Raw genomic sequence first — 23,201 nt, 5'->3', positions numbered from 1 at the left:
GTATGGAAGACAAGCTAGGCTAGCTTCAGGCAAGGTCATCGGAACAGAAAGAGAGAGTAAACTAAACACAAGTCAATAGGCTGTTGCTTATACTTGATATTTCACAGCAGGGCTGACTTTCAGAACACCTAAGTCATTTAAGCTCATCCCAAATAAATGATATTTTCAGTTTATATAGTTTGTTTATTTTACTGATTAGTAGGTGATTTCATAGACAGAAACATGATGAGGTTGACCTCAAGTAAGGTGATAACATAATAAATTTTAATTTCATATTTGGTTGTGTCAGCCAAATGTGAGCTGGGCATCTCTCATTGAAGAAATATTTCCAGCAATATCTAAATTGCCAGTTGCTACTGTCACTTTTTTATATTCACAATTACATTTTACCTTGTGTTGCTGCTGTATTCACCATATGAATTTATATATTTTCAGGCTCATATTAGATATTTTCTATTTTTCCATTTTTGCTGCATTATTATTTAATTTTAATATTCTATATCTGATAAAATATAGTTCTAACTAATAAAGATAATTGGTTTTTAAATAATGAATATTTTAACTTTAATGTTTGAAGTTTTGTATAAAAGAGAACTAATGACATTTTAACTTAAAATAAGATGCTGCCTTATTTTTAGAATTCTCACCATTTATATTGTTTTCTTACTAGCTTGAAGTTAGTCCACTCCTTATATTGCATCATTGATTGAAAAATATTGATCTCATTCAAATACAAAAATAATTTTTTCTTCTTTCATAGTAGCATAAACTCAGAATACATTTTTCTGAATCAAGATCTTTTCTGATGTACTGAAATTCCTTCACTTATCCAAAACAAGCATTTATTCTTGTTTTAGATAATGGTCTTCTATTTTTTACATATGGAACTGTCAACCTCATTGGTCCTCATTATGTCTTGCCTTTAATCAATTGGCCTCATAGAAGCTAAATTTCTTTAAAGAATTCCACAATTACTTTTTCTATTAGTTTGCATTCCAAAAATGTATTTATATTTACTTTTCAAAACGTTCATGTGGTTGATTTTATAACCAGAAATGGTCAGTGATTTTCTTTGTTTTCCAGATTGAGAGAAGCAGAAATCATGTAGAGATTTAGAGATCACTGTCTTAAAGGATTTGCTTCTAAAGACAACAATCAGCTCAGCCTAAGGTGGTACTTCTCTGGGTATATGTTTTTGTCCACCATGAAAATTTGTATATTTTATAATTTATTTTTACTATTTTTATGTTAACTTTTAATCTCTTTCTTTTAGCTCAAGGTCTGTATTCACAGCTGCATTCCAGAGTGAACAAATTGCTAGTTGGTGAATTCTTCTTGTAAATTATCTTGCATGTGTACTCTGTGTGTGTGTGTATGTTGTGTGTGTGTCTGTGTGTGTGCATGTTTTAGTGCCCCAATATGTGAGAGAAGGTCACTTTCAGCAATCAGAGACCCAGATATATAACCCAGGGCATAAAGCTTAGTAGCAAGCATCTTTTTCCATTTGGCTGAGAAAACCTAAAGAAATTTTCAAAGTACTTAGTGATCAGGGAATTGCAAATCAATACAACCCTGAGATTCTACTTTATACTAATATGAATAGCTAAGTTCAAAACCTCAGGTGACAACACATGTTGGTAAGGAAGTTAAGAAAGAGGAATATTCCTCCATTGCTGGTGCGATTGCAAACTGGTACAACCACTCTAGAAATCAAACTGGAAGTTCCTCAGAAAATTGGAAATAGATCTACCTGAAGACCCATCTATACCACTCTTGAGAATAGACCCAAAAGATGCCCCACCATGCCACAGTAGCACGTGTTCAACTATGTTCAACTAGCCTTGTGTGTTATAGCCAGGAGCTGGAAACAAATCAAATGTCCCACAACAGAAGAATGGATACAGAAAATGTGGTTCATTTACATAATGTAATCCCAAGCAGCTATTAAGAACCAGGACATCCTGAGTTTTGCAAGCAAATTGATAGAACTGGAGAATATTGTCCTGAGTGAGGTAACTCAGACCCTAAAGGGCATATAGGGCATGTACTCATTAATAAGTAGATATTAGCCAAAATAAATACAGAATACCCAAGATACAGTCCACAGAATTCAAAAAAGTTAACATGCTGAAGGGCCTAAGTAAGGACACCCCAATTGTATTTGGGAGTGAGAAGGAAGCAATCATAGGCAAGGGAAGGGAAGAACCTGAGTGGGAAAGGAGACAGGGAGGGGAAGAGGGGAAAATGATCAGGTATTGGGTAGGAGGAAAAGCACTTAAACCCTGTGAGTCAGCAGTGAGTATGGAATGGGCAACCTTGGTTGGTAGGAGGTGGGGGAACCTTCCAGAATGTACCAGAGACTTGGGATGTGAGAAACTCTCAGCACTCAAAGGGAGGGACCTTGGATGAAATATCCTACAGTGGGAAAAAGGAACTTGTAGCACCTACCTCCAGCAGAAAGACAGGGCATCAAGTGAGAGAGAGGTTTGCCATGCCAAGTCAAAACTCTGACTCATAATTGCTCTGATCTGAAAGGACTGCAGGGAAAAAAATGAAGAAGAGTCTGTGGAGCAGGAGGTCCAGAGACAGGCCCAAAGTTTAAGGAGAGGCATGACTGCCTTCCAGCAAGCAGAGGAATGAGTCAGATGCAGATATTTACATCCAACCAATGGACAGAAGCTGCTGATCCATGTGATTGAATTAAGGAAAAGCTGGAAGAAACTGAGAATGAGGGAGAACCTGTAAGAGGACCAACAGTCTCAACTAACCTGCACCTCCGAGATCTATCAGACACTGAACAAGCAACCAGACAGTGTACACCAGCTGATATGAGGCTCCCCCAAGTCATAGACAGCAGAGGAATATAGGGGCTGGGTTCAGTCAGAGAAAATGTACTTAACACTCAAAAGACTGGAAGCCCCAGAGAATAGAGATGTCTGGTGGTGCGGGGGATGGGGGTGGTATGGGATGTGGAACAGTCAGAGGGTAGACCAGAATGGGATAACCACTGGATTATAAAAAATAAAAAGAAAAAGAAATAAAAAATTAACGAAATTTTAAAATAATCACAAAATTTGTTTGGAATCACAAAATAGTAGCAGTTTTGATTTTCACTTAAAATGTATACTTTGTGAATTTGTGAATTTAAGCACACCCTCATTGTATTACATTCAGTAACACAATATATTGCAGAAGACATTGTAATTCAGAAATTCATCACAGAAAGATGTTTAAAGAAGTTGTCATTTCCCAGTGTACTATGTTGTTTTCTGTTGTGTTTACAGTATTCTTATGCATTATATTTCACAATATAAATATTTGTTAACATTGATTGGTTCTTTTTGTACCCATATAGAAATTATTCTTATCAAGGAAGTAACAAAATTAAACTCCTGATTGGAAATCAGCCAACCTGTAATTTCATGATGAGTTGTCTTGAAAAATTTTATTGCAACAGCATAATTACTGTTAGGATGAGTATTTCAGTAAAGGAGCTTTAAATTCGTCCTCTTGGGTTAGGTATGAGATTGACTAGCAAGCATACATTGCTAAGTTCACTGTCCACAGTGCTGCATAATGCTTGAAGGATGTGGCATATCCTTGTATTTCTAGCACTTGGTTGGCAGATGTAGGGAGAGCAGAATATTAGTATAATCCTCAAGAATATATTGAGTTTAATGCCCCCCCTAGGCTACATAATATTTTCCTGTCTTAAAACCAACAACAAAAATATTAACATCCCTTCTAATTTTAAATGACATAGTACTAGACCATGACAATAACAAATAAGACTATAACATCATTCTGTAATATATTATAGGATTTTGAAAATGTATAATGAATGAAATATCCCAAAGCTTCCTGACCTATATAGACCACTCACAGCATGTCCAGACATTAGTTATGAGGTCGAGCCATAACAAAGCTGATTTTAGTCTTTAAACTGATATTATACCTTTAGATAATGACAGCATCAGTGAATTACTTCTATGGTGGCTTATTTACTTTTATTCTTTAATGTTCATTTCTCTGCCTAGAAGAATATAAATTCTCAAGAGTATTTGTAAAATACTATGTCTAGTACTTGGCATTGACTACCAATCTTTATAACCATTGCTAACTAAAATTTGAAGATAATATTTGATAAGTTAATACTGTTTATTTTATACAATAAGATCTTGATGATCATTACAAAATAAAGTTTGTGTATCATATTTCATAAGTAGCCACTTACATTTACTTTAGACACAGTATATAATAGAGTTTTAACCTTCAAATTTGGATTTCTAAGTAAATATTGAAACTAGTAAAAAAAATAACATTAATAAATACTATGCCAATATTAAACAGACATACATTGAGACTTTTAAATACTATTCTGAGGGTGAAATCAAGGATGGGTATGTAAAGCATCTGCCACCCATGTGTGAGTTCCAGAATCTGGATCCCCAAAAGCCATTTAAAAAGAAAATGGTAACTATCAGTAATCCCAGACCTCAGCAGACAGAGAAAAGGGATCTCTTGATAAAGCTGCATGCCAACCGTCCAACCTATTATAAGCAACAATTTGGTTTAGTGAGAGACTAAAATCAATAAATACAGAGAAGAGTGACTCAGGAAGAAACAAACCATTAATTTCAGGCATTAATGCACATGTGTACTTACAAACATTCCAGTATACAGTTATAGACACACACCACAGGCATGAAGGTATGCTAAAATATTACTCTATATAGCAACTGTAATCCTAGAAATATATTTTCAAAAATTATCATTAATCACAGAACACATTTTATTGTATATTCCTAGCTTTCAGAGAGAACATGGTACTTCCTACTTGGCCTGAATAAAAGACTAAATGAGAAAGGAAATAAATGCAACTCAGTATAGATAAAAATGCATGATTTTTAGATAAATACATTGTTTTTTTTTAAAATGTCATTGAGCTGAAATCCTACCAGTAAGAAACTTCTAACCTGGTATAGAGGAGTATAAATTCATAGAGTTGCCACCCCTGTAAAAATTATAAATGTTCAGAGATCTGTAAATGTAAAGAGAGGTTTATTTCGAAAGGTGTAGAATTTGACTTTTGGCTTCTCTATTTAAAAGAGTAATAGATTTTCTAAGAACAGTTGCCATACTTTAAAACTTCTATCAGGCAAAGAACACTGTCAATAGAAAAAAAAAAATGGTGGTTTTGATGACCTCCCATTACTAAAGCAGGATGAACAGGGAGCAGAATATTGGAAGTATCTCAAGACATCATTTTTTAAAAAATAATTGAACATTTTTAGGCAATTGTTTATTATGATGAAAGGATATTGGATCAATATTAGGTCACAGCAGCGGTGGCAGTGGCAGCATCAGCAGCTTGTCCAGCAGAAGGGCCACCACCAGTGGAACCAAGGCAATAGGGTCCTGGCAGGACCTGTGCCCGCTACCACTGACCATCGCTGGCCAGCCGGGTTGGAAGCAGCTGCGGAGCTACAGTGCTTTTCGCTGCACTGAAGCCACATCAGAAACCTGCCTCCCACCAGTCAGTTACAAGAGAGGCTCTCCACCATCTTGGCTCTCAGACTGCAGAGAAATCTGACAGCCAAAGGTACTCAGGTATAGCCTGAGGCCAACATCGCAGGGGTCTAAGCCCAACAGGCATTGGCCTGCAAGCAGGCCCTGGGCTGCCCAGTGGGCCATCTGTGTGCCAACCCAGCCAGGGTGTTCTTAGTCCAGAGGTCTGTCCCAGCAATTGCAGGGGGCGCCCGCACACCGGCATCTGGGGTACCAGACAGAACCAGTTAGCAGGCATAGCCCAAGGCAAACACTGCTCAGGCCTAAGCTTATGCCTGGACTCAGGGACTGTGCAATTAGGCTAGCCTTGTGTGCACGAACCTGGTTGGGGGATCGACTGTCTGGCAGAGTGATCGGCACTCTGAAAAGGTCCCCGCAGAATAAGCTATCAGCACTCCGTGAAGGAGCAAACAGGCACCACCTGGTTCACAGAGACAATCTGGGGCAAGGCACACTAGGGCTCCACGGGCACCCAAGAGGAGGCCAGCACATCAACAACCTGCAACAGGGGAAACCCATCCATCCAGTCATGCGGAAATAGCCTTACAGTCTCACAGGAGGCTAAAACACCAGTCAGAGACAAGACCATCTAAAGCTAGAGATAACAGGATGGCAAAAGGCAAATGTAGAAATGCTACTAACAGAAATCTAGGCAATATGGCAGCATCTGAACCAAACTCTCCAACAACACCAACACCTGGATACCCCAACACACCAGAAAGACAAGATTTGGATTTAAAATCACTGGTCATGATGCTGCTAGAGGAACACAAAAAGGACATAAATGAATCTCTTAAAGAAATACAGGGGAACATGAATAAGATAGAAACCCGTATAATGGAAGCAAAAAATCACTTAACGAAATTCGGAAGAATAAGGCTCAAGAGATAGAAACCAATAAAGAAGAAACACCAAGAAAACTTAAAGAAATGCAGGAGAAAGTAAGTCAAATCGCAGAAGTAATGAAAGAGGAAACACAAAAATCTCTTAAAGAATTAAAGGAAAACACAAACAAACAAATCAAGAAACTGAGCAAAACCATCCTGAATCTAAAAATGAAGTAGAAACAGCTAAGAAATCACAAAGGGAGACAACTTTTGAGATAGAAATCCTTGGGAAGAAATCAGCGGCCATAGATGCAAATATCAACAACAGAATGCAAGATGGAAGAAAAACTCTCAGATGCCGAAGATACCATAGAAACCATTGACTCAACAGACAAAGAAAATGCAAAATGCAAAATGCTTGTATCCCAGAACATCCAGGAAATCCAGGATATAATGAGAAGACCAAACCTAAGGATTATAGGTATAGATGACAGTGAAGATTTACAACTGAAAGGGCCAGCAAATATCTTCAACAAATTTCTGGAAGAAAACTTCCCTAACCTAAAGAGAGAGATGCACATGAATGTACAAGAAGCCTACAGAACTCCAGAATGGACCTGAGCAGAAATACCTCCCATCACATAATAATCAAAACACCAAATGTACTAAACAAAGAAAGAATATGAAATGCAGTAAGACGAAAAGGCCAAGTAACATGTAAAGGAAGACCTATTAGAATCACACCAGACTTCTCACCAGAGACCTTGAAATCTAGAAGATCCTGGGCAGATCTCATGCAGACTCTAAGAGAACACAAATGTCAGCCAAGACTATTATACCCAGCAAAACGCTCAATCACCATAGATGGAGAAACCAAGATATTCCATGACAAAACCAAATTTACACAATATCTATCCACAAACCAAGCCCTACAAAGAATAATAGGAAGAAACCTCCAATTCAAGGAGGGAAACTACACCCTGGAAAAAGCAAGATAGTAACCTTCTTTCATCAAACCCAAAAGAAGATAACCACTCAAATATAAAAATAACATCAAAAATGACAGAAAGTAATATTCATTATTCCTTAATATCTCTTAACATCAATGGACTCAATTCCCCAATAAAAAGACATAGACTAACAGACTGTATAAGTAAACAGGACCTTACATTTTGCTGCATACAGGAAACACACCTCAGTGTCAAAGACAAAAACTACCTTAGAGTAAAAGGCTGGAAGACAATTTTACAAGCCAATGGTCTCAGGAAATGAGCTGGAGTAGCCATTCTAATATCAGATAAAATTGACTTTCAACCTAAAGTCTTTTGATGACACAGAAGGACACCTCTTGCTGGTCAAAGGAAAAATCCACCAAGAAGAACTCTCAATTCTGAACATCTATGCGCCAAATGCAAGAGCACCCTCATTCATAAAAGAAACTTTACTAAAGCTCAAAGTACACATTGCACCTAACACAATAATTGTGAGTAACTTCAACACTCCATTATTAACAATAGACCAATCAGGAAAACAGAAACTAAACAGGGATACAGTAAAACTAATTGAAGCTTTGGACAAATTGGATTTGAGTGATATTTATAGAACATTTTACCCTAAAGCAAAAGAATATACCTTTTTCTCAGCACCTCATGGTACCTTCTCCAAAATCGACCATATAATTGGTCATAAGACAGACCTCAACAAATATAAGAAGATCAAACTAATCCCATGCCTCCTACCAGATCACTATTTAGTAAGAGTGGTCTTCAATTACAGCAAAAGCAACAGAAAGCCCACATACAGATGGAGGCTGAACAATACTCTACTCAATGACACCTTGGCCAAAGAAGAAAGAAAGAAATCAGAGACTTTTGAGAACTTAATAAAAATGAAGGCACAACATACCCAAATCTTTGGGACACAATGAAAGCAGTGCTAAGAGGAAAACTCATACCCCTGAGTGCCTCCAAAAAGAAATTGGAGAGAGCGTAAACCAGAAGCTTAATGGCACACGTGAAAGCTCTGGAACAAAAAGAGGCTATTTCACCCAGGAGGAGAAGAAGACAGGATATCATCAAATCAAATGGAAAAAAAGAGAACCATACAAATAAACAAGGAATGCAGGAGCTGGTTCTTTGAGAAAAGCAACAAGATAGATAAACCCTTAGCCAGACTGACCAAAGGGCACAGAGAAAGTATCCAAATTAACAAAATTAGAAATGAAAAGGGAGACATAACAACAGAAACTGAGGAAATTCAAAAAAATCATCAGATACTACTACAAAAGCCTATACTCAACACAACTGGAGAATCTGAAGGAAATGGACAATTTCCTAGACAGATACCAAATACCAAAATTAAATCAGGACCAAATAGACCATCTAAACAGTCCCATAACCCCTAAAGAAATAGAAGGGGTCATAGAAAGTCTTCCAACCAAAAAAGCACAGGACCAGATGGTTTCAGTGCAGAATTCTATCAGACCTTCAAAGAAGACCTAATACCAATACTCTTCAAACTATTCCACAAAATAGAAACAGAATTAACATTATCCAACTCCTTCTACAAAGGCACAATTATGCTGATACCAAAACCACACAAAGATCCAGCAAAGAAAGAGAACTTCAGACGAATTTCTGTTATGAACATCGATGCAATAATACTCAATAAAATTCTTGCCAATCGTATCCAAGAATACAAAAAATGATCAACCACCATGATCACGTAGGATGATCACTGCATCCCAGGGATGCAGGGATGGGTCAATATACAGAAATCCATCAATGCAATACACTACATAAACAAACTTAAAGAAAAAAAAAACACATGGTCATTTCATTGGAGGTTGAAAAAGCATTTGACAAAATTCAGCATCCTTTCATGCTTAAAGTCTTGGAAAGAACAGGAATTCAAGGCCCATAACTAAACATAGTAAAAGCAATATACAGCAAACCTGTAGTCAACATCAAACTAAATAGAGAGAAACTTGAAGCAATCTCACTAAAATCAGGGACTAGACAAGGCTGCCCTCTCTCTCCTTATATTTACAATATTGTACTTGAGGTACTAGCTCAGGCAATTAGACAACATAAGGAGGTCAAAGAAATACAAACTGGAAAGGAAAATTCAAACTATCACTATTTGTAGATGAAATGATAGTCTACCTAAGTGACCCAAAAACTCCACTAGAGAACTCCTACAGCTGATAAACAACTTCAGCAAGTGGCGGGCTATAAAATCAACTCAAGAAAATCAGTAGCCTTCCTATACTCAAAGGATAAGCAGTCTGAGAAAGAAATTAGGGAAATGACACCCTTCACAATAGCCACTAACAATAGAGTACTTTGGTGTGACTCTGACTAAACAGGTGAAAGATTTGTATGATAAGAAGTTCAAGACTCTGAAGAAGGAAATGGAAGAAGACCTCAGAAAATGGAAAAATCTCCCATGCTCATGGATTGGCAGGATTAATATAGTTAAAATGGCCATTTTGCCAAAAGCAATATAAAGATTCAATGCAATACCCATCAAAATCCCAACTCAGTTCTTCATAGAGTTAGAAAGAGCAATTATCAAATTCATCTGGAATAACAAAAAACCCAGGATAGCTAAAACTATTCTCAACAACAAAAGAAATTCTGGGGGAATCAGTATCCCTGACCTCAAGCAATACTACAGAACAATAGTGTTTAAAAACTGCATGGAATTGGTACAGTGACAGGCAGGCGGATCAATGGAATAGGATTGAAGATCCAGAAATGAACCCACACACCTATGGCCACTTGATCCTTGACAAAGGAGCTGAAAACCTCCAGTGGAAAAAAGATAGCCTTTTCAACAAATGGTGATGGTTCAACTGGAGGTCAGCATGCAGAAGAATGGGAATTGATCCATTCTTATCTCCTTGTACTAAGCTCAACTCCAAGTTGATCAAGGACCTCCACATAAAACCTGACACACTGAAACTAATAGAAAAGAAACTGGGGAAGACCCTTGAGGACATGGGCAGAGGGGAAAAGGTCCTGAACAGAACACCAATAGCTTATGCTCTAAGATCAAGAATTGACAAATGGGATCTCATAAAATTACAAAGTTGGGGGCTAGAAAAGGGGAAATCATTTAAAATGTAAATAAATTTTATCGAATAAAAAAAATAAAAAAAATAAATAAAATTACAAAGTTTCTGTAAGGCAAAGGATACCATCAAGAGGACAAAATGGCAACCAACAAATTGGGAAAAGATCTTCACCAACCAACCGTCCATCAGATAGAGGTCTAATATCCAATATATACAAAGAACTCAAAAAGTTATACCCCAGAAAATCAAATAACCCTATTAAAAAATGGGGTACAGAGTTAAGAATTTTCACATGAAGAACTTCAGATGGCTGAGAATCATCTTAAAAAATGCTCAACTTCATTAGTCATTAGGGAAATGCAAATCAAAACAAATCTGAGATTTCACCTTACACCAGTCAGAATGGCTAAGATTAAAAGTTCAGGGGACAGCAAGTGTTGGTAAGGATGTGGAGTAAGAGGAACACTCCTCCACGGCTGGTGGGGTTGCAAAGTGTTACAACCACTCTAGAAATCAGTCTGGTGGTTCCTCAGAAAACTGGGCATGTGACTTCCAGATGATCCTGCTCTACCACTCCTGGGCATATACCCAGAGGATTCCCCAACAGGTAATAAGGATACATGCTCCACTATGTTCATAGCAGCCCTATTTATAATAGCCAGAAGCTGGAAAGAACCCAGGTATCCCTCAACGGAAGAATGGATGCAAAAATGTGGTATATAAACACAATGGAGTACTATTCAGCCATTTGAAACAATGAATTCATGAAATTCTTAGACAAATGAATGGAATTCGAGAACATCACACTAAGTGAAGTAACCCAATCTCAAAAGATCAATCAAGGTATCTACTCACTGATAAGGGGATATTAGCCTAGAAAATTGGAATTCCCAAAACATAATCCACACATCAAATGAGGTACAAGAAGAACGGAGGAATGGCCCCTGGTTCTGGAATTACTCAGTGTAGCAGTATTGGGCAAAACCAGAAAAGGGAAGTGGTAAGGGATGGATGGTAGAAAAGTGGGGAAGGAAGAGGGATTATGGGGCTTTTGGGGAGTAGGGGGCCAGAAATGGGGAAATCATTTGAAATGTAAATAAAAATATATCGAATAAAAAATAAAAAAAATAAAAAAATTAAAAAAAAGAAAAATGGCAGCTTAAAGATGGGGAGAGGATCTTCATTTGACAGAGGGCATATACATATATAAATTTAGTTACCTTCAAATAACTCAATAGAAAATGGGATACAAAGGTAAACAGAAAATTCTCAGCAGAGGAATCTTGAATGGCTAAGGAGCACTTAATGAAATGTTCAATATCCTTAGTCATCAGGGAAATGTAAATCAAAATGACCCTGAGAATCCATCTTATGTCAAGCAGACGGCTAGTGGGAGTACCCACTCATTGCTTGTGGGAGTCTAAATGTATACAAGCATTTTGGAAATGAATTTGACAATTTCTCAGAAAACTCCCTCAAACCCAACTATACTACTCCTGGGAATATACCCAAATGATATCCCACTATACCACAAATACACTTGCTCAACTATGTTCATAACTGCTGGGTTTGTAATAGCCGGAAATTGGAAACAACCTAGATGTTCATCAAGTGAAGAATGGATAAAGGAAACTTGGTACATGCGCACAATGGAATGCTATTCAGCTATTAAAGTCTAAGGCACCATGAGTTTTGCAGACAAATGAGAGGATCTTGAGGATATCATGATGAGTGAGGCAATCCAGAATCATAAGACATGTCATGTAATGTTTTGCTAGAGCATACAGGTGAAAGACTGTTTTGCTGAAGGAGATACAGATAAAAGGATGTTTTGATGAAGCAGACACTTGAGAAGGCTTGTGATGTTTAGAAAGAATATAAATACGACCCTAACTAGTAGGAGGCGGCAATTGCTTTGGTTCTCCTTGCTGTTCCTCACTAGTCTTGTCTGAAGAAGATCTTGTATTGGTTCACATTGCATTGTATTGCTTTTTTTTTTTCTCTTGTCAAGACTTTGTAGAGAGTATCTTGCTAAGAACATCTTGTGATATTCCTGTGGCTACTTGCTTTGGAGCCTTGTGGTTTCTTCTGGATCTAACTTCCTTGGATGATTCATGAATGGCGATTGCCCAGTGGATTGTTTTGTCCCTACTGGTTCTGTTGGTATTTGCTAGTGGTCTGGACTCCTAACAATGAAGATTGCAATAGTTCCAAAGAAGTATTTCTAAACAGGTCCACAACTCCCATTTCTTATTAATCTTTCTTTATCACTATCTCTGGTTGATGATGAGCTGGAAAGAAGGATGATGTGTTTAAGAGCACTTATCAAAATTGGCTTTGAAAAATCTGAGTTTACAAGGCTGGGTGTGCGAATGGAAGCTAGAGGGGGCATCTCTGGTGAGTATCTGGAAGCCTGGGAAAGGGCAAGAAGATGCAGTCAGTCCTTGGGGGTGACTCTAACTAAAGGTTTTTACCACAAGGATAGAGAAACTGAAGCAGTGTGGCTACCTCCTATACCCAGGCAGGTACACAGGAGAAAGGAGAATATCAACCCACCACAAAACCTTAAACCCAAAATGTGTCCTGCCTACAGGATTTACAGGAACAAAGATGGAGCAGAGACTGTGGGAGCCAACATTGCAGCTTGGTACCTGCAATGACTGTCCCAACTTGAGACCTGCCCATGTTAAGAGAGCCTGACACTGTTAATGACACTCTGCTATGTTGAAGTCAGGAGCCTTGCCTAACTGTTTCCTGAGATGCTTCATCCAGCAGTGGATGGAGGCAGATGCAGAGATCCAAATCTCAACATCAGGCTGAGGTCAGGGAAACTTGTGGTAGAGTGGGGGGTAGAAGTAAACAAACAGGAGGGGACAAGGGATCATGTAGCATCTAGACCTAGACCACCTACACATTTTCTGCAAATGTGCAACTTGGTCTTCATGTGGGTCCCCTACATAGTGGAGGAGGGACTGTCTTGGTCTCTTTTCTTACTCGCTGGATCCCCTTTCCCCTACCTGGCCTGCCAGGTTGGGCCTCAGTTTGAGAGGCATTGCAAAGTCCTCCATGACTGGATGTCCCACAGTGCTGTGGTACCCAAAGGGTTATTCCATTCTCTGAGAAAGGGAGGTGCAGTGGAGCAAGGGATTTGAAAGGCTAGGACTTGGAGAAGAGGGCGGTGGGCTGTGATGCGTATATAAAGTGAATTAAAAATAAATTACTGGAAGAAAAATATTCCTAGGGTTGTCATTCTCTTGAACTGGCATGTTTAGTCAGGATAAAGTTTCTATTTGATATGTCACATCCACTCTAACTGTTGTCTCTGAGAGTTGGTAAAGGAGAAACAAAATGGTAATGGTGCATATGATAGGCTTAATTTGGAAGGAATGTACTATGGTGGAGCAGTGACTTTCAGCAAACAGATCAAAGCCAGTGGTAACTTCATTTGTGTAGAGTTGTTTCTAGGAAAGGTGTTAAGCATGATCCAGTTTTCCAAGGAAATTTTAGCTGGTACAGTAGAAAATGGAATTATCAGTAATATTTTGCAACAGGTTACATTAGTCCCACTATTATTTAGAAAATACACAAAACAAACAAAAATAAGTAAATGCATTGCAATAAACTGGCAATAGTCAAAAGAGGAAGATTTTCTTTTAGTTCAATTGAATATGCTGTTTCTCTATGGGAAAAAAAAACTTGATAAGTATGTGTGGCATTGCAAGTATACTGGGTAGATAGTCCATGTATTTCCATTGTGCCACTAATTGTCACCGATTAGAGCTATCATACATAACATGATATGTTCAATACATTGTCTGAGAAGAAAACAAATCAGTTAGTGAATGCTGTAGTACTTCAGCAACAAAAACTTGCTAGAGTCAATTTGATTGGATTCAAAACTGCAGTGAAACTTTGGGAGCAGATCTCTTTAAGAAAAGGCTATGGTAATCTAAGTTATAACATTTAGGTAATGTCTGATATTTTGAGTCTGCTCAGTTAAGTCCTAATGGGATCAAAAAGTACAGTATGTACTCTAAAATTATAGCTATTATCACAGCTCCACATCCATTCAGGCATGACTATATAGTTCTGGATTGAAATTATATAGGATTGTGACTACCTAATATGGTTATTTATTAAACGAGGAAGTAGAAATGCACAAAAGCAGGTTCATAGCTGGTTTAAATCTATTTCTTTTTGCTCAGCTCAACCGAAAGCTTTTGAATAATATAGTTAGCAATCAAAAGCTGAATGCAAGCTTGATTATTCAAACAATCTAGGACTTTGTCAATCCTCTTCAAGAACACTTTGATGTGATCGTAAAATAAAGTTTCACTTACAAAGTTCAATGTAAATAGAATATGTTTACAGGTATAAAAATATGAGAGCATTATGATTGGATTGCTGTTTATACAATTGTTTTGTAAAATTAATCAGGCTATCTACATTTGATTTTATTCTGTTTTGCAATTAATCGATGCCTTAAAAACATGATTTGCTTAAAATGTTACAGTGCTATTTTTATTCGTGTTTATAATATATTTACTTATTGTAGATCAAGATAATGTTGACTTTAGATCAGTTTTAATTGTAATGAGAACACTTATATAGAACTATAAAAGATGCTGGCAGAAATGCATATGTAAAGGATGAACATATATCACAAACATGGTTTTATAGTTTTTTATTAGATTTTCTCATCTAGTTATATGTGTGAGATTTTGCCTGCATAGACACACACACAAACACACACACACAAACACACACACGCTCACGCACATACACCCACACATGCACACACACGTGCAGGCATGCATATGTGCACACACACACACACACACATGCACATGCACATGCATACACACATGCACACCCACACACACACATGCTTGGTGTCCATAGAAGTGAGAAGAAGAGAGCATTGGATCTGCCTTAAGACAAAGTTGTGAATGATTTTGAATCAACATGTGGCGCTTGGAATTAAACTGGGTTCATCTGAGATAATGAATGCTCTTAACCACTCAACCATCTTTCAGCCCTTCAAATATTTTTGGAGACTGTTTAATAGTTTTTTATCATAGCTATATATCCCTGTACATATACCTATAACTTCCTAATATATACAGTCCTCAGTAAATGACATCAGATTTGTATGAATAAGGGAAATAATTTCAATGTTTTTGGTTATTGTTAAATGCAATGAAAAGAATACAATAACATGAAAGATTGAAGTAATGTGATTGAGTTTTGCACATATCTAGTGTTAAATATTTATAGTCTTTCACTCATCAGCTTGCTGTTTATAATTATGATGCTCTTGCTACCAAGAGGATGCTTTTATAATCCTCTACTGAATATGAACATTGTTATTATTGAAAAGCTTACTTAAGATGAAAGACTCAATTATTGCCACAAAGATTGTTGTACGGTTATTTTTAAATTATGAAAAATAAATAAATAAAAAGATGATAGGTGGATAGATAGATAGATAGATAGATAGATAAATAGATAGATAAATAGATAGATAGAATGAATATATTTTTATAGTACTGGGGTCAAATGCAGGGTTGAAACACACTGGAAATATATTCTTATGACAGGTACATTCCCATCTCTTAAAATATAAAGCAGTTTAATATCAAGAATATGACAGATAAGTCATTGAATGATGAATAAATTTCACCCAGTCATTCGTGTCCACTGATATGTCCTGTGGGTTGTACAGTAGCCTTTGTTGCTTTTCCACTCCTTTTATTTTGTTTTATGTCAAAATACTGCACTCATTCCTGTATGCTTGTGAGAAGGCATTGTTGATAATGTTGTGTTAAAAGAGTATGTACATACCGTTTAACATTATCAATCGCTTTTCATTTTTCATGATAACATAATTCTAATTATTATTGAATGATAATTTTAGCTTCAAATTAGCAAGAAAAAAAGCAACAAAGCAATAATATTTTTCCACAAAACCATCTGATTACAATCTAGAATGCTTCTTATGTGAATGCTCTTCTTGTGATTGTCTTTCTTGAATGTTTTCATTCTCTGTACCCAGTAAGATCTTATATTTCTCAGGCACAAGTATACATTTGTATATATAGATGTATTTGCTTTTGTTATAGACAATGACATGTACAAAATGAAACTGATTTTGCAATCTGTCAAGGAAACCAAAAGCCGTAAATAATGCTCATTTTAGCAAATGAGTTTGAATATTAAAAATTAGTCCAAAGTATTTAAAATGAAGATGGCAAGAATATTAATTTTATTTTAAAATTCAAATCTAGGTAAACCAAACAAAATCTTCTGCCTAATAATTTAACAAATTCTTCATGACTTCCAGGTTGAATGTTTTGAAGTAAACAGCTTACCACAAATGGAGAGAAAACAATTAGAAAGTTGGAATTATGCAATATAAATATTTGCAAATAGTTACATAATTAAGAACATAATTAAGAATTAAGGAAGAATGAAAAGAACTATTTAATTTTTGTACATACTTTTTTGTATGTTAATTTTTTTAGTTTCAAATTTAGTGATGACAATTCTGACCTGTCAGGTATTTTTTAAAAAATGCTTAAGTTAATATACCAGTTGTTGTTATTAGCTACATAAAGAAGACTAAAGCGTTCTTTTCTTCATTAAAAAAGACCAATTAATGAGTTGTATTTCTCCTTGCTCTGACATCAATATTTAGCTATCTGAATAAAATTCATAAATATTCACTTTATACAATTCCAATTATCTTTCTCACCCTTGCTGCGACAACATGCAGAGAAAGGTCAGCAAGGTACCCTGAGTACACAGTTACCACTGTCTTTTGAGGTATCTCTCTATGCACCATGCCATATGTCTGAAAAAAGAAAAGTATGCACCTTTAAGGATGCCGAAAAAATTATTAAAGCAAGTAATATCTGTCTTAATAGCAACACAATAATTCTTCTATAGAGTAATAAAAAAGAACAAAGTTACTTTTATATTAAAGGTTATGATATGCTTTATATCCACTCATTTTCCAGGATTAAAATATTCAACTACCTTCTTGGGATACCACTGTGGCTAAGTAAAGAATATCAGGCATGATATGTGTGTGACATATGACATTCCTTATGACAAACTAATCAAAATTGACCCAATCCTGATTTAGCATGAAGAATGACATTGCCAATTGGAAAGCATAGTTTAGACATGTGATGTATTGGTGGGTCATGATGTCAGAAATATCAATACATATAGATAACATGGCATTCAAAGCGTGCTCTCTACAAGCACTGAGTCTTTAACTCGGAGCATTCCTCTTATTCCACTATCCTGCCTTTCTGTCCTCATTGTGTTGGATCCAATGCTCCCTGAATCTTAATGGAATGTATATGTCTTCCTCATGAAATTCTACAAGGAGAGGATTTTCCATTTTAAAGGGACTGTCAACATCAACATATTTTTAGAGATTTGTTTTGTTACTCCAGGAAGTCATGACAGAGATGACAGCTGCTGTCAGACTATGTTTTTAATGAATAGAACTTTACAACATGGGAGTAAATGGCTTTCTGTGGGTATGTAGACTGCTGACAGGAGAAAACTAATCTAATTAATACCTCTCTGTGTCTATAATGCATCTCAATATATGGTATGAGGTCAACAGAACAAACAAACATTCATTTAAAAAATTATCTCATGTTTGCTGTATTATATTATAATTAAATGCAGGGGGAGCTTGTGAATTCTTAATACTATAACAATTCTGAAATATACATTTTTTCTAATATAACTTCAATATAATAGCACTATGCAAAAAAGAAAAAGATCCTCAAACCTGGAGAATCTTTACTAGGCTGTGACAGTTTAATCCAGTAGACACATAAAACAAAGTAGAATTGACATTAATAAAGCTGTGTTCTTGATTTTCTAGAATCCTTTAGTGAAACATCAAATGGCTAGACTCTAGAACATTCTGAAAAGCACAGGTAGAAGTGTTAATGTTACAAACTGGAAAGTAGATCTACTCAGGAGTCCTTAAGAACACACAATGGGAAACATCTAGAACTTTTACTGGCATGTGGATATTGGGACTAACTGAAAGTTCTGTAAGAGATAATGTTCTAGCACTGTTAATATTGGAATGAATCACAATTTTCTTTAGATGTATTGAATGTACCATGTGACCTTCAGTCCACTCTAGAGATGAGACAGATCTTAGAGAATGCTCAAAATTAGCAAGAGTACACACCTATGTTCATCTCCAGAAAGGTGAGGAATGATCAAGTGATAAGTGCATGTATATCTTAAAACATTCCCAAGTGTTATAGCATGGTGGATAACTATTTTTCTTTCATTTCATTCAAAGTAAGGGCTATAGGTAGGATAAAAGGGCGAGAATGGAGAAAAGTCCGTGAATTAGAAACTTTCAGCAGATGGAAACTGCTGCAGAGACTCTCAGCCAACCATCAGTCAGAGCTCAGAAAGATTTGTGGGAAATTAGAGGACAGAGTCCAGCAAGTGGGAGGACTAGAAGACACCACAAGACTTATAGACCCAAACCAAATTGCATGCAGGTGCTCTACCCAGGCTCCTTCCACATTTGGAGCAGAAGAGCAACTTGGTCTTCTCTTGGTCCCCTAACAATCAGAGTACAGTCTGTCTCTGGCTCCATTGTCTGTCATTCGACTTCCTTCCCCTAACTGGACTACCTGTTGGGCCTCAGTGGGAGAGGATGTACTTAGTTCTGCTGGGACTGGATGTCAAAAGATGGGGTGGTAACAACAGGTCGGTTTCCTCTTCTCTGAGAAGATGGGGATAAATTAATAGGGAGAGGCACTTGTAAGGGCGGGACTTGGAGGAAAGGAGGGAGGGGGCTGTGATTAGGATATAAAATGAATAAATACATTAATAGAAAAGAAACTTGCTATCATGTTACATGTATAAAGCACAGAGTATTTTATAGGGTTTCATCTATTTTGTGAGGGCTTTCTGTACATGGAAAAGATCATTTATTTACATTCTAATATTCTGCTCTGACATTTATTGATATGAACATTTTGTAGTGCCTAAAGGGAATCTAGTACTTTTAATTAACCATGTGCTAACCTTCAGGAAAAATTACAACTTAAGTTTTGTTTTCATGGTCAATAACTTAGGAAGTAATTAAACTTAACCTGTACCGGTCTCACCTCTTAGTCTGATTACTCTATTCCTTTTGGTTGCTTCCATGTTTTTTTTTTTTTCTGTCCTTTCTGTAGTCATTTCCGAAGTTATTTTTCTTTGATACTTCACCACAAAATTAAAATGAAAAGAAAAGCTACAATGTAAAATTTGTGAACCAAAAGATGATCTCTAGAAATTTAGTTAAAGCTAATCAATAGCTAAGAACTACAGAGAATGCTTTTCATACCACAGAGAAGTTGTTGATCAATTCCATTTCTTGGTAAATCCCTACTTTCACCAATTGCAGATCAATAACTAGTGTTTAGTTTCTTGTTTACTGCTAAGATGGAAGAACATGTTGAAAGGCAGCAGGATAAAATTAAAAATAAAAAGGTGCAGAAATGGCTATGCTATTTCCAACTCCCAGCTGCATATGTAATATTATATAAGTCTGAGGTCTCTTTCAAGAATAATTCAAATAAATTTTCTACTGAGATGTCTTCCCAGACTTCTGAACTGGTAGCTCCTTTGTCACTGAAATACTGCACATAGTCACAAAATGCTTAACTAAAAAACACATGGGACAATTTTGGCTGGAACAATGCTGAGTATCATGTAGAGAATATAAGGCTGCAAGAGCTGCTTTCCAAGACAGGTCTCTAGCTATATTCAGCTCTAATCCTGGAGATGTTCTCTCTGCCAACTTATGGAGGAATAAATATCCCATTTTGATGGCATAATAAAGTCAGCAGATGCAGCTAGCCAGAAAAGACAAAAAATTAAAAAAAAATCTTAGACAATTGAAGAAAGAAAATCTGGAAAGCAACCAATCAAAAGATAAATATCATAATGACGCTGGGAAGAAAAGAGTTTTTGTACATTCTCAGAAAGAGAAAAAATTAAGTACTTTTCTGAGGATTTTTGAATATAACTCTACCATTAGGATTGTGGGGAGTGAATAGTAATGAGCACTTTAGTGGTTATTTAAAAAAAAACTGTAGAATTAACAGTTTTCCAATGACTGCATAACTTTGATTTCTATACCGCACATTAAAAGTCCTTAACATTATTAGCAAAAACCACTGATTTTTATCTGGAGAAGAGTATGACTACTCTAAAGAGGGTATTAACTGAAATACGTGTTCTTAGCTCTGTCTTACCACTTTTCCCTAGAACAGAGAAAGGTGACCAAGACACTAAATATATCACCCAAATTCATCAGATATTAAATGAGAAGTGGGTAATTTGAAAGAGACAATGCCACATGTAATTTACCTGAAGAGATTTTTTAGAACACTAGTAAATCTTATGTCTTACATCCATTTTTTTATTTGTTTTTTTCCAAGACAGGGTTTCTCTGCATAGCCTTGGCTGTCCTGGAACTCACTCTGTAGTCCAGGCTGACCTCAAACTCAGAAATCCGCCTGACTCTGCCTCCCAGAGTGCTGGGATTACAGGAGTGCGCCACCACCACCCAGCACTTACATCCAGTTTTAATAGTTAAAGCAAAAAACTATTGATAGTGTTCTGAACAAATTATGTGCCTTTTTTGCAATACCAACATTAGGGATCCATGTCTTATGAATAATTACAGTCTGCTCTAATGGTTATTTTTCAAATTTGCCTGACATATGTGAGCTACAGTCTTTAAAAATCTCCTCTATTACTTTTTGCATGTGACTTTTAAAATTGCTAATATATGTGTCTCTGACCACAGAGTTACCAAACTTCTGTCAAAGGACAGATAGTGAATGTGTTATTATTAAAAACAACTACATAAATATTTCTTGTCAATTGCTTTTCAAATCTTACCTAAAGATATATGAAAAATTGATTGCTTGGATCAAATTATTCTTTTAAGTTTTCAGTTTTACTGCCCCAGATTTTAACCTCTTAGTTACCCTATCCCAGTTCACAATTGATTTGCCACTCCTTATCTTCTGGATTTAAGTTGTTCTTAATAATAGCTCTGTCAAGTTCTCTTAGCCAGTTCACCTTCCTGGAAGTAAAGAAGAAGTCCTATGAAGTCAAAATCTACTGTAGGAAGAAGTGCTTTTCCTAACCACTAAGCCTGTCTGAGATGATTCTTTCATTATCGAAACCCTGTTTTGTAAAATGATGACATAATAAAAGAACCGGTGGCATGGAGTTTGGATGAACTTCTATTACATTAAAACAACAGTAACAACAACAACCCTCCACCCCCACACACTAACCTTAATCTGTCCCATGGGACTTTATTTCTAGTTTAGCTAAGTGGAAGTGGACGTGGATTAAATAGACTTCAACGGAAGTAGTAAACACCCTGGACAGACTCAGATTCCTTACTGGTCAGAAACTGCTGGCTCTGTCTGTGTTGCCATTCTGTCAGCTTGTCATAGCATATGGTAATCACAAAAGAAAGGCTTCAATAAGGAATTGCCTGGAACAGATTAGCCCGGAGGCATGATTACAGCAACTTCTTTGATTGTTAATTGATGCAAGAAATCCCTGCTCACTGTACATTAGTTTAAATATATAGCTATTAATAGACTACTAATAAGGATGGTGTAAAGTCCTAATGACCATTAGTGTGGATCAATCCTAGTGTCAAACAACTTCACATTCCTTTTGGTTTCACAGTGTATGAAGTTTAAACTTGAAAAGCCCCATGTACTCAGATATATGAATGCTTGCCCCCTCAATTATCTGGACAACTGGTCATGTGTTTGGGAAAGTTGCTGATTATGAGATGGAATCTCTTTAAAGAAGTAGATCACTGACTGGGGTTTGACCATGAGGTGTTAAAGTCCAGCCTTACTCTCTGTTTAGTCTCTGCTTCCTAAGTATGTATGAAATTTGACAAACCAGCTTCCTGCAACCAAGTGTAGCTTCTCATGTGCAGGTTATGTTGTGTCTCTTTTATATGAAGTAGAAAACAACAAGACACAGTTGTGGGCCTACTTTCAAATTAGTAAAATGTCTATAACACTAGTTCACTACATCCTCAGTGTTGCAGTTAAAAGCTAGCTAAGGGGCAGTGTGAAGTACACCTTCTAAGTAGTTAATATTCTAATTAGTTTAGAGACATCATAATTAATTTCCATTCCAAATTATAGCTCATTTTATGTTTGCTAAAGGAATGAAAAATATATACATGTCTATAAGACAAGAGGGAAGCATCCTAATTTTTTTTTCAAGTTTTATAATTTGGGGGATCGCTTCTTGGCCTTTTGGCTAAGATCAAGTATAGTTTGGGGGAAAATAAGCTTAAATATTTTTGTTTAACTGTTGCTTGTTTAACACAAACAGGCTTATTCAATTTCTTGTCAGCAGTGAGGCTGAATTAGAAAATAATTCATATTTGGATGGTTTAAAATTGGACCTAGTAAAAGCCCTTAATTATTGGCTCAATAATTCATATCTGATTTTTATATGTTTTTAGTAAATAGGACTTGATTCAGCACACCTTAGTCATTTAATTGGAGGCTAGCATTTTATCTGATTTTGATTTAGATTTCCAATAATCTCACAAGATTATATGTACATTAAAAATATTGTAATAATGCCTAGCTGAGTGCAAAAGAATCTCCGTGATTTGATGAGTG

The 23,201-nt window shown here is 36.4% G+C and overlaps 1 pseudogene; it reads left to right on the top strand.

Annotated features, from left to right (window-relative positions):
* The first annotated feature begins 22,810 nt into the window (after window positions 1-22,810).
* On the top strand, window positions 22,811-22,953 carry LOC127688270 (uncharacterized; annotated as a pseudogene).
* Window positions 22,954-23,201: the final 248 nt, after the last annotated feature.

The sequence above is a fragment of the Apodemus sylvaticus genome, chromosome 6 (genome assembly GCF_947179515.1).
Source record: "Apodemus sylvaticus chromosome 6, mApoSyl1.1, whole genome shotgun sequence".
Lineage (NCBI taxonomy): Eukaryota > Metazoa > Chordata > Mammalia > Rodentia > Muridae > Apodemus > Apodemus sylvaticus.
Note: the sequence above shows the minus strand (reverse complement) of the source record. Positions and strands in the feature narration are given on the sequence as shown.